This window comes from Pollicipes pollicipes, unplaced genomic scaffold, assembly GCF_011947565.3.
Source record: "Pollicipes pollicipes isolate AB1234 unplaced genomic scaffold, Ppol_2.1 Scaffold_6686;HRSCAF=7923_pilon_pilon_pilon, whole genome shotgun sequence".
Classification (NCBI taxonomy): Eukaryota; Metazoa; Arthropoda; class Thecostraca; order Pollicipedomorpha; family Pollicipedidae; genus Pollicipes; species Pollicipes pollicipes.
The window spans coordinates 19,273,903-19,292,822 of NW_023596921.1; the positions used below are offsets into that span (position 1 = coordinate 19,273,903).

At 58.2% G+C, this 18,920-nt stretch overlaps 1 long non-coding RNA gene across 1 annotated transcript; it reads right to left on the reverse strand.

Moving 5' to 3' along the window:
• Nucleotides 1-5,270: 5,270 nt before the first annotated feature.
• On the reverse strand, nucleotides 5,271-11,253 carry LOC119107212 (uncharacterized). The gene is made up of 3 exons (XR_005095225.1): nucleotides 11,179-11,253; nucleotides 6,002-6,097; nucleotides 5,271-5,333 (listed from the first exon to the last, which is right to left on the reverse strand). It is a non-coding gene; the product is annotated as an uncharacterized LOC119107212 (long non-coding RNA).
• Between the last annotated feature and the right edge of the window lie 7,667 nt (nucleotides 11,254-18,920).

An 18,920-nucleotide genomic window follows, 5' to 3' on the forward strand; every position in this document is an offset into this window, starting at 1 on the left:
GTCTCTCTCCTCTCCGTCTCCCTCTCCGTCTCCCGTCTCCCTCTCGTCTCTCTCTCTCTCTCCTCTCTCTCTCTCCCTCTCCTCTCCTCTCTCTCTCTCTCTCTCTCTCTCTCTCTCTCTCTCTCTCTCTCTCTATCTCTCTCTCTCTCTCTCTCTCTCTCTCTCTCTCTACTCCTCATTTACCAAAATCGAGCAAAAATCAATCCTGAGACTTCCTATCAATGCAAAAGAGCAAACACCAGCTCGGCAGATATGACAACTACCCAAACCAAAACTTTCCGCGACATTTGCATCTGCTCTGAGCATGAGCCAAAAGTGGAGGAACTGGTGTGCACCGGCCCAAAGGAACACGGCCGCCAGACAGGACACCGGCGGCTTCCTCTGACCGTCGGCTGGGCACGGACAACCAGAGCCTGCCCTTCCTGCCCGCGTGCCGGCGCATCTGAGCGGTCACGGTACACCTCAAGGCCCCATTGCGCGGCTCACGGTGAGCGCCTGCTGCAGATAGAGTGTGTGGGGGGGGGGGGGGGGGGGAGGCAGCCGGACACGGCGCCACGAACGTGAGCCCCGTCTGCGCACCAGTCCCGTGGCCGCGGCCGCCCACCCCAGCCCGGTCACAGCTGCAATACGTCTAACGAGCGAACAATTCGATGCCTCGCCGTGCCCTGGTAGGCAAATTTCGGGCGCATGGATACATTACCGTCAGCTCCGGAGTGAAACACAATTTAAGCCAGCATCAGATGAAACGCTCCCTGCGGCCACCGGCAGCCTGGGTGAATAGCATCACCTTCCAGAACTTCGGCCCGGCATCGCTTACAACTCAGCGCCTTCCCTGATTTCGCCGGGGATTCCGTGATACAACGTTCTGCTGCAGCCGGCTACAAAACTGCAAGGAATCTGCCTCCTTAAATAGCCACTCCATTGGAGATTCAGCTCTCAACAGTCGCTAAAGTTTCCCCATTATCTGACAACGACAGGCAGAGTCGTTACGTCCCGGGGCTCGTACCGTTCCGGGCGTCTTTGACGACGCCCTATAACTCCGGCCAAAAACCGGCGGAGGACTGTCCAAGTGTGGACGCTTGTGAGTGGCCGGGACGGCGGCCGATCTGAGACAAAACGGAGGCCACTCTTGGCCCTCCAGACGCCCGTATGGCCCAGAAGAGCGCGTGCAGCAAAAGCAACTGGGCTGTGCGCCACACCGCGCTAAACATGGCAGTATCTGATAATATCTTGTATCCTTGACGGTGTTTGGTAGCAATTTTTAGCACAAAAACACGAAGAAAATGAGGCATATTTCAGGTAACCGTGCACATATTCAGACCTTATGCTCGGGGACATGGGCGAGAAGTGGCATCGAATTTACGGCAGTATTGCTCCCACTATGTGCCTCTTGGCTCCGTCCATTGCAGACATTTCGTTGGGAATTTCAGTTGGCAACGAGCTGATGGTTCGGGTCGATTTGATGGTTTGGGCCACCGCTTGCAAGAAAACCCGTTGGTTTCACTTCACGATGACGAAGCGGGCTGGAGCAGGTTTCTGGGCAGCATCGCGAGACCGAGCTCCCTGTTTGCAGAGCTGGCATCGTGTTGGCAAGATGAGCGGGTGACGGCTCAGAATAGCGCGATCAATGGCATGTGCCGGCGAAAACAATCGAGATTAACCGGCCATTCCACGCTGAATTAGAACGGAGCCGAATGAATTTTGGCCGCCCAGACCCGAGCCGCCATTGTGCGCAGTGACACTCCAGCAAACAAGTGATGAGGTGGCCGGTGGGCCGTCACATCCACCATGCATTTCTGTCACAATCTTCCTGGCACTCTCGTATCTCGTCGTATACAACGTGGCCCTCATTGTCCCGATGTCGCAGCAATATGCGAAAAGTGTTCCATTTTACGCCACTAGCCGGCGTTGAAGCCTCGCCGATTCCACTCGGCCCGCCCGCCCTGAGCGTGCAGGGGACCCTTGCGCGGCATCCATCACTCCGGGGGAGCTCATCCGCTCCCGTTGGGCCACTCCTCGCCGCCCCCTGAGGGCCCTCCCGCGACCTCTCTCCCTCTCCGCCCCTCCCGCGTCCCTTCTGCCGCCAGCCGACTCCACCCGATCCGCATTCTCCACGCGTTCCACCCGGACACGGGGGACAGCGGCCCAGTCGGCGCCTCCACAACAACGGAAGCGGACCGGGCGGCCGCCCCGCGCCCGACGCTCGAATCGATAGCGGCACACGCTGGGCGGGCCAGCCGCCGGCCTGGCAGCGCCTCTCGTCGCGTCACCCGCCGCCGCCCGCCGCCGCCACCAGTGCCGCCGGCTGGGGGTGCGGGGCCGGCCGCAATCCCATTAGAAGCGCCGATGGCGTGACTGGTCACAGCACGTGCTGTCGCCGGCACGTGAGCCGGCCGGCGCGGTCGGCCCGGCTCGCCCGCGTCGCCGCTGGCCGAGCCGACTCTGAGCCGACGCGCCCGCAGCCTCGAGCGCAGCCGATCCGCCGCTAGGCACGGCCCGCAGTACCCTCAGCCGTGACCTGAGGCCAGCAATCACCCGCGACAAGCCGGTGCATGCTGTGATCCAGCTCTGTGCAATTCCTAGTGTCTGCACTGGGGCAAGGACGGGCAACACATGGCACAGAAACGGTACAGTGGGCCGCTTCGACAATGGTCCAGTGTATTCGCGTCTGTACAGATAGTGCGACTGGTTTCACGCGCCGGTCCGGCCCCGCTCGCTCGCTGCATCCGCATCGCGCACACCTCGTTTTCTCAGTGTCCTGAGGTCCACGCCCTGCCCTGGTCCTGCACTGCCCTGTTCTGTTCTGTTCTGTGCTGTGCTGTGCTGTGCTGTGCTGTGCTGTGCTGTGCTGTGCTTTGCTGTTCTGTTCTGTTGCATCTTATCCTTATCGGCGTGAGTGGGGCCCGAGCGGGTGCTCAGTGTGCATGCTGGGCATTGTTAACGTGGCAACACGCAGGATTGTCGTGGATAATATATAGGGAAATGCAAGAGCAACTGTCTGAATTCTGGGACTCTTAAGTCCAAGCAGGAACTTACGGACAGAGTCGTCATCGGGGGCACGCGCCCCGCCCCCTACTAAATTATAGCGTGTATAAATTCAAAGGTGACTTAAGGCTGACAGTTCACAATTTTAGGTAAATACAAATACGCACGCCTGCGGCACAGCCAGACTCAGCATTCAGCGATTCGTTGTTTTTGCACTGTGTCCCCCTCGCCGACCGTCATCCCCGGTACACCCCCGGGTCCAATGCCCGGCGTTCTACATCCGAAGTGCGGGGCCTGGCGTGCTCTGTTCTCTGCCCTTTGGCACGGCGGTGCCAGGGGATGCCCCGGCCGAGACGAGTGAGGGCCGCGGTTAGTTTAGCCGCAACGACCGCGCGGCCGCCGTCACGTGACCGATGATTTGGCAGCCGGCGAATCCTCGCACAACACACGAGGAGATGGCGCTCAACATCGCAGAAGTAATCGGGTTTTATGGGCGTGTGGACTGCGGTCGATGTTTGCGCCGCGGTCCATATCGCTAATCATCGCTCCGGCACGTGCAAATGGACTAACTGCTGCGTTGCTCGTTTCTCTATACGGTGGATCAACAACGACATGGCTATATTTCCGAACACCGACGCACGGTGGGCACCGATGACGGCTTGTGACCTGGTCGTACGGCGGCGCACGGTGCTGCAGTTGGTGCATTTGCACCACCGCCGTGCACCGGTGCGTCAATCTGCAATGACGTCACGACGACCGTGCCCCCTAATTGGCTGCTCTGAGTTTCAGTCGTCGCTCCCTCCGCCCCATGTCAAGGACCTGAGCGTGCCCTCTGGGTACTGACATCGCTCCCGGGCGACACGAACCAGGCCATCTCGGTGCTGGACGCCCAGCTGGCCGTTGACGAACACCTTGATCTCGCTCTTGCTCCACCGGTTGTAGATGTACACGATGGCGATCACTGTACCACTGCAACGCGCCGGCGGCGGTCAGTCGGGCGTGCTTTGGTCGCTGAGACGGTAACGACGGTACCCCTGCTGAGGCGGACCGGCGGGGGCGGGGGCGGGGGCGGGGGCGCCACTCACACTCCCGTTAGTGGGCCGCAAATGGCGCCCACTCCGCGCAAGCTCCGAATTGCAATGGCAGTCCACAGAGCACTAACACGTACGATATCACGTTACAAACTGAACGTCATGATGGTCAATGCTCTTTGAGTGCACAACTTCAATGGACCACAAAGGACTATCGGAATGTGTCAGAACAGCGCTGTGCCACGCTGGCCCAGAGACACCGACAACTCTGACGGAAAAAGCGAACGCTTGACCCAGCCGCCAAGCGACGAAATAGTAAATACTTCATCAATCAACTCGTCCGGATACCACACCGCAAACGCAGGCTGTTACCGCTTCAGTTAGAGTCCGAAGTCAGTCCATTTGCCAACTGAATGACGTCATTTGCGACCCGCTTCCTTCTGTTTACCAAGCGTCGGCCGCCTGTACTCCGCTGCCGCACCACGATCTCACCACAGTACACACACGGAGATTGGACGCCAGTCAGCCGCACCGCCTAGCCTCAGCCCGAACCGTAGCGTGCCGTAGCGCTTAGCCCAGCAACGGGCCTGCGGTTTCCTGGGGATGACTCGGCACCACATATCCGCGGCTAACACACACACACGCACGCACAAACACACCACACACACACCACCGATCACCGCGCGCTCCGAGACCATTGCGTGACCGGCGGCGGCGGGCGTCTCCGGATCACGGTCGTCACCAGCACGTGTCGGCGCGCGGCGCGGGCCGCGGCGCCAGCGCCAGCCGCGGCGAGGGTAACGCACCCGGCAGCCACGCCGCGTGGCGACGTGCCGTAGCAGCACGGCGCCGGGCGTCCGAACTCAGTCGGCAGCGGGGATTCGAGGGAAGGCTCACGGCCACGTGAACTTCGACGTGGGCCTCGCGGTGGTGAGAAGCCGGCAGCACCCAAACGACGCCATGGCAAAGCACCAACACCGGACCGAAAGCATCGACGCCACGAGCAGCACTGCGCCAGCAGCGCTACACCAACAGTCCTTTGAGGACACACAGACCCAATACGTACCTTACGCGGCTGGAACTCGTATTTACGCAGTGCTGGAACCCCCTTGCCCCTTGATCTTCATGGCAGTGAGCACCAGACAGGAGCCGACGAAGTGGGCCGAGTAGCCGATGCCCTTGCTGGTCTTGAAGCTGTACAGGTAGGGCTCTCTCACGCTCAATGTTGACCGAGTTGATGGGGTCAGTCGGGAACCAGCAGGCGAACGTCCAGCCGCTTTCGTACGGCCACCGCGCCAGCGGCGGGATCACGATCGCCTGCGGCAGCGGGGTCACGGGTCACCGCCGGGTGTGCCCGCCAGGTCGCCAGCCCGCGCCACCGCCCCATCGGCGACGGCCGCCCACGCCGCGCCACACCGAAACGAGGGCGGAGCGCTCGCCGGCGACCGGCCGCCAGGCCGGCAAAAACGGCCCGTCCGTATTTCCGCAGCTGCCGTCGGACATTTCCCAGCGGCGGCCGTGCCGTCGGCCGACCCAGCTCGCGGACGTTGCCGACAAAAGCGCGGGGACGAGCACATCAGGAGGTTGCTGACGCTGGCCTGGTGCCGTCCGCCACAGACAGCGCCGGTGGCGACTGCGATCCGCATGGAGGCCGCGCGCCGGCCGTGTCGGGGGAGTGGAAAAGTGTTCCCCGAAACGGCCCCACCGAGAGCCGCAAAGGGAAGCGTTGGCATGCCCACTCCCAAACGACCGCCGCGCCGCTCCATTTGGGGACCAAGCTGTTGCGGAGTTGATTCAGGTGGTCAGCGAGCTCACCGAATTCAACGGACAAGGTTCACCGGGCTCACCAGATGGCGAGGAAGCCGACTTTACTCTCCCGAGATCCGCAATAAGCTCAACTAAACTCGCTGACCGGGTCCGCCGAAGGGCGAAGTTGAAAAAAGAGAGAAAGTCATCGGGCCGTCCTCGCCGGGGAGACAACTCACCGAGTTAGTTTTGCCGGGGAACATGAAGAAGGTGTCCGGGCTGCTGCGCTGCGGCATCTGGCGCAGTACCGTCAGCAGCTTGCTGGAGTGGCGCGGCTGCAACGGCGCGCACAGACGGCGGTCAGGGGCAGAACATGACCCGGACGGGCGCACGGCACGGGAAACAGACTGCCCAGTAGGATACCAAAGACAGTAGGATAAACGCGGCTATACCGCCACGACCGACCAGCACCTTGGCAAGCGGGAGGGTGCTGAACGTGGTCCACAGCGCTGCGGACTGGTGCAGGGGGCAGGGAGGCGGACTGACATGGCAGCCGCGCCATACACGTCAGGGCGGGACAAGGACGATCGCTGTGCACCCCTCAGGTTACGTCGAGGAGCACGGGCCATCTTGGCCGCCATCTCGCGTGCCAACATGGTCCTTACGGGGATATTTACCCAAACATTATTCAAGCGACGAGAGCGAGCGCCTTGCAGCGAGATCTGAATCCAGCAGGCGCCCACAGCCGCCCTCCGTTTATCTGTTTTTCAGTGGCGTTACGGTTTGGAGTAGGCCAGGTATGGCCCGTGAGCGAGGGAGCTGACATGTAACAACATTTACGAACTTCTGGTAGAGAGGCTGGCTCCATCATAAACGCATTGTGTGTTCGCGATAAGCTGCGCTGTTTGACATCGCGTCGCAGGCACGTTCCATTACGGCTCGATAGAGACGAAGGCCATGTATGTTGACAGAGACCCAACCCCTTCATGACAGGCACGACACAAATAACTAACAACGCCGTTCCAAATGCCCACGACGTGCTGCAGGCTTCGCCTGTCACGCGGCAAGACCCCGGTGACCGTTATGAAAAGCCCCGCTGGATTGATATGTCGGAGCCGCATCGGCAGGCAGATTTGTGATCATTGGCTGGGCCTCGACTGCGTTGCACCCGATCGAATATTGATCAGCCAATCGCCATGGGTGCGGCCGATTACGCTCTCAGAGCGAGGGGTCACGGCGCCCCGGGGAGCCCGGTCGTCCGGACGACCGATCGCCGGCCGGCCGTGGCCGGCAACCGTCCATCCGGGGGAGGGGCGCAACCACCAGCGGACCAATCGATCACCACCCACACACAAACCACCCCGTCCATGGGTGAGGATGGCCGGCCGGGCACGTCACTGACCACAGGCCGGGCCAAACAAGCCTGCCTGACAAACCTCACCAATCGCCCGTTTATCGCGATGGCCTTAGAGACGGGTCGACCCTGGGCGACCCGGCCTACCTTCCTTCCCCTCCCCATTACAGTGCCGTCCGAGGAGAGGCCGGCCGCGCCGGCCCTGCTCGCCGTCGAGCCCGGCCGCCTGCGGGCCGCGCGCCCCCGCCCAGCTTTGGCGCGACCGAGACCGTGACGCGCGCTTCCGCCGGATTGCGTTCGCGCGATTAACGCGGGGCGAGCCGGCAGTTCCGCGCCGCCTCCGCACGTCCTGGGGCGGGGCGGAGCCGGGAGCTAACCCTCCGCTCCGGGGCTCTGGGGCGCCAGGGGCAGTGCGAGGCCAGTGCAGCGACCCGCAGGGGAGATGCGTGAGGCGCGTCCGTATCGAAACAGACGCGTCAGCTGAGGAACAGGCTGCACCTCGCGCCCGTTGCCGGGCAGGCTTGTTGCTGTTGTCACTGGAGCTTTGTGATGCGGTCAGCGCTGACGCTGACATGACGTCACCTGCCCCTCGCCGTGGCAGGGAGAGCGGGCGCAGCGGGGAGCAGGATCCTTTCCTCCGGTTTCTCGGACGTGCAGCTCAAACCATTACGCTACAGTCACCTCTCACTAGGCTGGGTATCATGCGCGGCTGCGTTTTGTTACTTTTCGAGTTGTCGTTTTTACAGAACGAACTACTGTTTTAAACAATAACCAAGTGGGCACAAAACAGAATGGAAGGGAGTAATGTCTTGCCAGCATTCAGCAACCGCAACACTCCCAACAGGACTGTGCGAGCAGCCTGCCTGTTCGCTGGTCTCGTGCTGGCTGCGTCCCTGATTGACTCCCCTGGGACGCATCCACAGTCGTACGCAGCCTCCCGTGGCGGCCAAACGGTGCGACCAACGCGTGCAATCTCAGGCCAACAAAATGCGGCGCAGCAAGCATGCTCATTGCGCTCCCTTTCACCCAGATCCCACACTTCAAGCTGTAAAGCAGAACTCAGCAGGGAATTTAATGACTGCTGCGACATATTCCAACGCATAAAACAGTCCAGTACCATAACATTGGCTACACAAGTTTCCGCCAAACTCTTGGACAGTCTAGGCGCTAAGCCAAAGACTCCGTCGCCTGGCAGCTCCTATTTCGACGTGAGCGCGGGTACGGTCGATGTTCGAGTCCGGATCTGACAAGTCCACAGCGAGCCACCGTCCGGACCGGGCGCCCTGACCCTACGCGGCGAGCAGGCCGGCGCGAGCTCCGGGGCTCCTCCCCGCGGCCGCAGGTCGGGCCACGTACGGCCCGCGCGCAGCGCCGCCGACGCCACCAGCCTTCACGCCAGCCTCAACCTTCACACCGGCGACGACGCTACGGTCAGCGGGGTGACACCGAGGCCGCCAGCCAAGAGTGCAGCCCGCCCGACGCCTGAGCACCGGTGGAGCCCGACCCGCCAGCGGAGCGCGACCGATCACGGGCGTTCGGTCTCGACCGAATGTTTCGATGTGGCAGAGGCGGCATAGAGGATGCAATTCGCAGTGGCCTGCCGCAGAGCATATTTCCACGAGTTCAAAGGCGCCTCCTTCTCAGAGGACAGGTAACTTCGGTTGATAGGCCGCGAAATAACAACATTCGAGCTAATGCTGACCAGATCTTTATCGCTAAAAAGCCAGCCAGCAATATGCCGTCTAAGGGAGAACCCGCTGACCCGTGTTCGCTTCTCTGAGCGATAAGGACGCCGCGGCCGGGCTATTCACATTAAGGCCTTTTCGGGAGGTCCAGGTCCAGGTCCAGGTCCAGGTCAGGTCCAGGTTCAGATTCAGATTCAGGTCCAGGTCCAGGTCCCGAGGTTCAGGTTCAGGTCCGAGTCCGAGTCCGAGTCCGAGTCCGAGTCCGGGTCCGGGTCCGGATCCGGGTCCGCATCTGCATCTGGGTTGGGTTCGGGTCCGGGTCCGGGTCCGGGTCCCGAGTCCGGGTCCGGGTCTGCATCTGGGTGGGTCCGGGTGCGGGTCGGGTCCGGGTCTGTATCTGGGTTGGGTCCGAGTCCGGGTCCGGGTCCGGGTCCGGGTCCGGGTCCGGGTCCGGGTCCGGGTCCGGGTCCAGAACCAGGTCCAGGGCCAGGTCCAGATCCAAGTCCAGGTCTGGCACGGCACTGTGCGTAGTTCCGTTCCGTCCCGTTCCGTTCCGGTCCGGTCCGGTACTCGACAGACCACACGCCTCATCGTCGGACGCGCGCCCATCCGTCGTGGCTTCGTTTCCCATTACTGACGTGTCACAGCCGGCAGCGAACCCATTTGTAATGAATGCCTTCCATCTGGCTCCGCGGGTGGTCTGGGCATCTCTGGAGGCCAGACCTGAGGCTGCCTGTCACAGCTGCGTGGCTTTTATAAGTGGGCTCTGCCGCACTCCGCGGCCCTGATTTCCACGCCTTCGGCCGCTCCCTTTGGACTGAAAGCTGATGTGCTGGATGCTGCCGGGACAAAGACCGATCACGTTTCAAATACCCGTCGAAATTTCTGAAAACGCGTAGCTGCTAATCGTGAAATCGCAGGTCACGGGGTGTAATATACACCCTGGGAGCTACGATTTCACGACAACAGCTGCCAGTATTTAAGAACAGACGCCTCTCCGACTTAATCAAAATTCATTGCAGCGCTTAGCGGGTCTTATCGCCGGGTATACGAAGTCCCGCGCCTGTCGCTGATGAATTCGCTCATCTCCCGGCCAACGCCCACTAGCGCGCCGCCGGCTGCTGGTCGGCGCCAGCTCCAGCGCCGGAGCCCGCTGCCGGCCGGTCACGCAGCCGCGGCCGGCCCCGGCTGTACCGGCCTCATCGCCGCTGCTGGTCGGCGCCAGCTCCAGCGCCGTGGCCCTCTGCCGGCCGGTCACGCGGCCGCGGCCGGCCCCGGCTGCAACCGGCCTCCAGCGCCGCTGCGCCCGGACCGCCGCCGCACCGGAGGGGGGGGGGGGGGGCTCTCAGCTGAGTCTGAGTCATTCCCGCCGCTGCTGCAGTGCACCTTGCCGCCCTCCCCCCCCCCCCCCCCCCCCCCCCCCCCTCCCCCTCACTAAACCGCCGCGCCTGACCCGGGGTGAACTAAAACATTAGGATCCGCACATGATCAAAGTGAGTGTCTGCCACTGAGCATCTGAGCACTTGTGACTGTCCTCTTGCAGACCTGGAGATCGACCGTTTTTTCGAAACTAGCTTAGACGCAACACGCACAAACTGCACGTCATCCGCTTTCGCATTTGTTTCGGAGAGACCGCAAACAGTATAAGCCTTTACTCCCAGAACTGCCCAGCTAAGACTCAACTGACGGCCTGGGGAAAATTATCGGCGATATTGCTCTACTGAATTTGACAGCCGACGAGCCAAACTTCTCCACCTCATGGGACCGGTCCATATCGTCGTCCAAGGCGGGTAGCACTTCGTGACCTTTTCAAACCAATCGAATGCCTCTGACAGCCTTTGGGAGCGTTTCAACGTACTCCGTCCAGATACTTTGTTGAAGAAATGCAGGCAGCACGGCTCCAAGCCGTGCCTTAGGGCTCCGTGTATTCAGGACGGGTGTCCTACACGCGAAACAGAGCTTGAGACGCGCACCCCACCACCAGCATGAAGGCAGTGGAGTTTCCCGTTCGCCGACAAGTTTACCCTAACCTTTAAACGTGGAGGCGCGGCTTCGCCCCCCCCGCCCCCCCCCCCCCCCCCACACTCGATTAGTACAGGCTGTCTCCACTATATTTCTGGCGGAGTCTCGTCCATCTGACTATGCATAGTACATACAAATGTTTCACTACACAGACATACATCCTTTAGCCCCTCCACCGACTCAGACTCGTTCAGGGTCAATCCACGGGTAAGTAAAAGTTAAACTCCCACATGGCGGTGCAGGCGACGGCCTGGCGCATGCTCTTGGGCGCCGAGTGCAGAGTCGCCGGAGCTCCGCCGGTCCCGGCCCGCCCGGCGCTGGCGGCAGCCGCGCCGCGCCGGGGGCTGCCACTCACCCAGGCGCCCGTGCCGGCCTTCATGCTGCCCACCAGCACCTTCAGCTGGCTGACGGTGACGTTGTAGGTGGCCAGGGGGTGCCCAGCAGCTCCACCAGCAGGTCTGCCGGCGCGAGGGATGGCGGACGTTACCGCGGCCCCCTCGCAGACGACACGCGACATGCAACGGCGCGGGACCAACGTTCGCCCACAGCCCATCCAGTTTGAACCACTACGACTTCCGACAAAGCCGGCATTGAATCAAGGAGTCCCGCTTCGGCCTTAAAAACCGGGGTTGTCAAGGTTCGAGTCTAGCCTGATTCCAACTAAAGCAGATGTTGTGCTCACATCGGAGTCAGCTCCAAAAGGTCGACTTCAGAGGCAAACATATTGACACATGTTCTAGGCCACGAGTCTGGACTGTGCTAAAACATCCTAACGTATATTCAAGCTATGAGTCTCGACTGTACTAAATTCCAATCCATTTTTTAGACGATCCGCGAGCCCAACCCACAACCCGAACGAAGGTTTAAACACCTCTCATGGTGCCAGGATAACCACGAAACACTCCCATTTCCGTAGCCACGTCATGGCGTGCTCACGGCCCCATCCGGAGGGCAGTACTCCGTGACCTGGCCCGCGGCCGACGATCCCCGCGCCGTCCGCGGCCGGCCGGAAGGGTCGTCGTCCGGCAACACTACCCCCAGCGCGGAGAACGCACAAACGCCCCCAGACGCCACTGAGTGCCCGCCATCAGCGGGCCGGCAGCGGCCGCCGACCGTCGGCGCAAACGGGCCGCCGAGCACGGCTGCTCTATCACCGCGGCGGCTAAGTGCCATTACACGGACAACACGAAGGCAGTTGGCGAGCTTGCAGCGCTTCCAAGGCGGGCCTCCGGACGGCGCGCTCCGGGGTCCGGCGGCGCGCTCCGGGTGGCTCCGGACGGCGCGCTCCGGGGTCCGGCGGCACGCTTCAGGGTCAAGCGGCATGCTCCGGGGTCAGGCGGCATGCTCCGGGGTCAAGCGGCACGCTCCGGGGTCAGGCGGCGCGCTCCCGGGTCAGGCCGGCGCGCTCCCGGGTCAGGCGGCGCGCTCCGGGGTCGGGCGGGGCGCTCCGGGACACGCGGCGGCCCCGACTACTGGCGGTGCGGGTGGTAGTGCACCGCCAGCGCCATAGCTCGACAGTTGCGCACTGCCCGTCTTCCGCTGCCGCACACGACTGATAACCATGAGATAGTCAGCAGGCGGTCGGATAGCCAGCTACCACACCGAATGGCGGCATATGGTTAAATCACATCAGATGGAGAAGCCTAATGATGGGACACGACTCAAACGCAGCGTAGGAAAGGGCGGTCTGCTGTTGGACTGTCAAACAACCCACGGGATTTTTATCCCAGCTTCCTTGCCAGACGGTAGCTTACACAACTTCTGTGTGAACTGCCGCTATGGTACTTACCGTACGACCGCTCCGTGAGTTCAGACAGTAAATGTCCCATATTTGGTATGCCTTTTAACCATCCAAACTTCAGATTTATTTTATAGATAAAAGTTCTTTAGCTAATCATTTTATTTAGATAATGAAGAAATATAGATAAAATTAAGATTTTCTACGCTTTCGTGACTGAGAAATTTTTGCTCTCCCCAATCCAGGAGCCTCCACTCCCGCCACACACAGATTCCATCGTCTAGCACTTTTAGAATGTCACTGGCATACCTACGCGACTTAACGCAAAGAGAGTTTCCATCCCAAATTTCAAAATCCACCACTCTGAACGCCAGAATATTACCCCCCCCCCCCCCTCCCGCCCCGCACCAAAACCCAAAACGCCAACCCGTGTGTGAAACAACACCGCCCCGACGATGACACCACGCGCCGACTCCTGTGAAAATGTCCTGTCCTTGATCGCGTATTTCAAACATGCAAACAAGATAAGACGAGTGCTGAGAGTTGCAGCGAGCGGGAGCGCGCGCCCGGGGTCGGCGGCAGTCGCGTACCCGCCACGACGGTGTCGGCCTTGGGGCAGCCGCCGCAGCACGTGCTCGATGAGGCCGACCTCCACGCAGGCCTGCATGTTCCGAAGGACTTTCGCAGGATGCAGGTGAACACGCTCCAGATCTCCGCCTGCACGCACGAGCCGGCCGGCGCCATGTTGGAATCCCAGCTCAAGGCGCTTCGTGATGGAAGTGACGCAGTTCGGCGAGGCGGATCCCGATGGCGCGGGGGGACAGCGCACGACCGGAGGGTGACGGAATGGCCACAAGATGACACAACACACGTATCTGCAACCGCTCCGGGAGCAAAGATGCTATCGGAAGAAAATAAACCCGGTCAGTCGGCGGACAACCACTGAACGACAACGTAAAACAGTCGCCTGCGTTCACGGCATCCAGCTAATTTGCAGCGACAAGCGAATGACCCGCTAAAGCAGCCGCCAGACAAGACTTGTCGGTTATAGCGCCACACTAACTGATTACTCTAACAACTCTGACGCACAATTTACGTACTAGTCACTAAATTGATCACGGCCTCTTGCTAGTCAGTCAAAAAACAATAACTGAGATACAAACCTGCCTGCAAGTGTCCCAAAACCAAAAGCAGGGGCCCACATCAACGCCGTTTTGGCGCAGAACTAAGAAAAAGTACCCAATGCCACCGGCTACACGTGCTGAACTCTTCGTCACATTTTCAGATATGTACCTGACCGTCAATCGGGCATCGCACGCCGAGAGCCAGGCGCCAGCCAGCCTTCCACGACCAGGCCTACAGGATCCAGAGCCCCACGGGAGCCGTGGCCCGGTCCGGCCCGGTCCGGCCCGGTTCGCTGCCCGGGGCCCTCGCCCCCCGCCCCGAGCCTTCCCGCCGACACTCACCTGCAGCTTCACCGAACAGTGGTCCAGCACCTCCAGCATGTGCAGGATGTTGCCGGCGTCCTGCACCACGAAGTTGAGCTCCATGTCGAACTCACCACCCACCAGCTGCAAGGGCAAGGCGCGCGTCAGTGGCAGGGCGGTGTGCGCGCACCGCGGGGGAGGCTGCAGGTCACGTGGGACAGCGGTGCCTGTGCAGACATCGGACATCACGCAGGCATGCGGAGGCGCACAGGCCATGGTCACAGCGGACTCATGAACACATCGCAGTCGTCAGTGAGCTACGCAGGTAGACGACGGCTGAATATGGGCACATCGCAGCCGTCAGGAGGTACACAGGTAGACAACGGTTGAATACGGACACGTCGCAGTCGTTAGTGAGGTACACAGGTGGAAGACGGCTGAATATGGGCACATCGCAGTCGTCAGTTAACTACACAGGTAGAAGACGGCTGAATACGGACACATCGCAGTCGTCAGTGAGATACACAGGTAGACGACGGCTGAATACGGACACATCGCAGTCGTCAGTGAGCTACACAATAGACGACGGCTGAACATGGACACATCGTAGTCGTCAGTGAGCTACACAGGTAGACGACGGCTGAACATGGACACATCGTAGTCGTCAGTGAGTTACACAGGTAGAGTGCAGCAGCGCACAGCCAAGTTACGGTTTCACATCAGTCATGGACAGGCATCAGTGTTGGGAGGCGCACACAGACAGTTTCCTGCCTGCAGCCCCATTAACACGCGCTCGGGGAGGGGGGGGGGGGGTAAATTGACCCTCCCAGAGGTTTTCCAGCATATTTTCCGAACGGTGCGGCGTAGCCGCGCCAAATTTTGCACAGCTGTAGATAATTGAGTTGCGCATAGTTTGGTATAAATATTTAGCTGCGCCTTGTAACGTCGCTGACCTACGAAAGGTCAAACTCACGCCAGGGATTCAGCGAGGGCAATGTCCAGGGAATCGCTAAATCCGATGCGACAACGAAGTGTTAGATGAAGTCACACATCTCCGAGATACTTTTTGGGCAACACTACAATTCAATGATCACATTCCACTGACCTAGGGTCAGGTATAAAGGTCAGACTAAGTTCAAAACGAGGTCGTTTTAGTACTCTAGTTCTTGCCGCATGGATTAGTTTCTGATACTCATTCTGAATTTACTGATAACAGAAACCGCATTTCACATCTTCCGTGGACTTTTTAAGGATCAGAATAGGTCACTAACCTAAAATGGCCTACGTTAACATTTTGTTTTTAGGAACATACCGCCTAGCATAACCTTTGACGCTTATTCAAACGCAAAACTCAAAGCAGTTTTGCATGATTTTAGTTACCATGACCTTCTGGGGCATGACCTTGTTTGGCCTTATTTGACCCGAAAATCATGACCTAAGAACCTTAAAGTTTGGCACGAGTGAGTTTACATACAGGCTAACACACGCCGCGAATTTGGTGTTTCTAGTTTCTGAAATCTCAGGGACTTCAAACTGGCCCCCACCCGAGCAAAGGGTATTCAACCGGCCACCCGGGCGTGAGTTAACAGATAAGCACATAACCAACGAAACGTGGACAGATACAAGTGGTCTTGATGACATAAGGGTTCACACCAATCACCGTCCATACAAAGACAGACAACGATCAGAGTGAAAGAACGACAAACAACATGAATTACGGCAGGATTAACCATGTGATTGCAGTTTACTAATTGACAATGTCTCACTTTATAAATTGCAAGAGCTGATAGTTTGCAGTACACTACGACACGTATAGCAAGGCGCTTAAAGCAAGGGCGCATGCGCAATCGCTGGGCTCCTTAGCAACGCACGGGCAGACACAAGTTATAGCGGCGACACACAAACACAAACCCATTATAGTGAAACAGCGAACAGCCATGATAACGACACTGGACATCCACCCGTCGCAATCCCGGTACATGTCAAGACACCTAAGCGCACTAAAGACAAACCGAAAGGCACTAGTTACAGCGTGGACACGCGGTAGATAAGAGAATCGTTTGAGTTTTGGTTCGGTGTCCTAGGTCAAACAGAAGAAATCGCGAAGTCGCAGTGTAAAAGTCGAATATTCAGAAGTAAAAAGATACTAGCCATCATATTTCATTTATTTCAGGTCTTTCGAAATTCTGGAACGGGTCACAATTGCTATCTCAAAGCATCTGAAATCACACAGTACATCTGAACTCAGTAATGTGTGGTATATCGAGGCAATAAGCAGTGCGAAATCTTGGTTAAGATGTCGGGATATTTCGCTCGATGAAAAAAAGATATCCAGCGACACGTCATCCTGCAACACGGCACGGAAAACACCAGCTACAGCGTAGACACGACCTGCACCCGATAAACGCTCCAGCACACTGTTTAAGAGTGCAGAAAAACGACCTCAAACCAGCCACTGAGCCGACACACGGAAGGCACCAGTCACGCTCTGGACACACAAACACGTACCGATCACAGCCTGAGGATATGGCCACCGCCGGCCGCAGTGCACATACAAAGACAGACATCGATATTGATCACAGCCCGGTCGCACAGACGGCAGCAGGCCGTCACAAACCCTTACATAACCGCACGAGCTGTTACGGCACCCAAAGCCAACAGTATCGCCTAAATTACCGGCTGTCAACAGCACCTTTGAGGCATTGTCCCTCTGGATATTAGCCACTTACGGGCTGTGTCATAGTGCCACGGGCTCCAACATCAATATGGTTCAAGCAATTTGAGAAGCAGATTGATTTCGTCAGTTTGCATATGCTAGAGCAATTGCCCTAAATACAAAACTATCGTGGCACTCGCCACGCTGACCACTCAAAACAGAAGCAGCGGCATTTCCTGTTTCGAAATGACGTCAAATAGACCATTTGCTAGGGTCTGCCTGGGACCAGAACCCTCCGTAGTCATATCTCGTCACGGGGACAACGAACCTGATACAAAGTGGTGAAATACTGAAAATCCCCAGACCTATCATCCAAAGAGCAGAGTGATGGCAGAGTAGTCGGTGCCTTCGCCTCCCGCAGGAGCCCCGGATTCAAAACCCGGCTGCGCCTTGACTCATGAGCACTATTATGATATCTACAGTCGCAGACGCTTTATAACACGGTGCATAACGACATGTTATTTCTGCATGCCTTCGCATGCAGAAATAACAAAAGGTAAGCGGGTACTTCTAATCCGTACTTGCCCGCCATGGCGCAGCCTGCATCGATGATGTCTTCCCCTCATCCTCTGCGAAATATCCGCCTTAGCTGGGAATCGAACCCACGTCGTGATGCGACTCTCAATGCCTGCGTCTCCCATTCGCTACGAGGTGCGACTGGACTGCTATCCACCGCGCCACCCGAGCAACGGCACAGCTTTGCAGGTCTTCAAGCTCGGAATGCCGGCCAACGACTTCGAATGTCATGTGACCGATCCATCCTCGCGTTACGCACGTCGCGCAAACGTATGGTCATCAGATATAGTGATGATGATGATGATTGCAGCTTTGCTGCGCGCCGACGGCGAAGGCTATGTTGCGCCCGTCATCAGGTATGTCCCACGTTTGGCTGAAGCCATAAGAATAAGTGATAATGATCACCTCTTTCAAACATGTTCTCAAAGACCATGTCTTGCCCAATTTAAGCAAGCCTTTTTAACAGGCTATGCCAAAAACATGACGCTCCAAGGCATTTGGCATATGATCTTCTAGAAGACGACTGTCGCATGCTTTTAACATTTGGCTCGCCAGTTCCATTTGACAAGTATTCTCTTTTCTATTTCCGTTCTGACCTGGCTCATTGGACCAAGCAGCTATTCATGAAGGCTGATCCAGTAACGTTCTTCACGTCATTCCACTTGTCTCCCATCAAGGATGGCCACCCAACTATGGCGTCACAATAAAAACCGGGCGATCCATCCAAGAGACAACCAGCCGCACGTCCCAGCATCCCAAATAGTTGCAAACAACTGTTGGATATCGTCCGTCCGCCAGGTTGACGATGTTGCCTCCGCTGACCTTTTTCATTTCAGCTCGCCAGAGGGAAATTCCAATCCAGAGATCACCAGATACCACGCGGATAGCATTGCGGGTGCCCTCGTATCTGCCTGAATGAGGTGCGTATTGGGCCTAGATTTGCTCTCATAAACCGCCAAACGACGAGAAATTGGCACTTCTCATGCCTATTTCAACGTGCGAGCAAGATGTTAAACCCAGTGGGGTAAACATTCTACCTTAAGGTGGCTCACGAGACATGAATCAAGCGTATCTCACGACGGGGTGTGTTCTTACTGCAGGGATGTCAAAAGCCCAATTAACCTACGTGCTTAGATAGCAAAAGCTAACGAGGTAGAACGTGCCTGCCCATTTTGCACCTGCATAAATTGGGCTCTGAGAGCAGAAAGTGTGAAAAATGACGCAAAAAATGGTATCATGGGTTGCGCGACTAAACAGGTGCAGCACCCGTAAGCACGCCTTCCATTACTCAATCTCCCATTACTTATTGCACAGACACCAGCATCGGGACCTATCGGTTTCCCTTCCCACCCTCTCCGGCTGCCCGTAGATTCCCGCTAATCACGTAACGTGTCGCAAAAGTGGAAAGTTTTGGGCTTAAGCTTTTGAAGAGTACCAGGGGAATAATTGATTTCTGTCTCACTGGTGTACCTACCAAATTAACCACTCTTCTAAATTTTGGTAAGGCAACCTGGTAACATTGACAAATAGTACAACTAGACATCACATGTCAATGTGAGGCCGCCAATAACCGACCCAGCCTACGATAACCGATCCGAGCGACGATCAATCGGATCCCATCCGACGCTACCCCCCGCTAACCCCAGCTGGTGACCGCCAGCCTGCCCCAGCGCTGCCTCAGCCTGGCCCATCAGCTAACA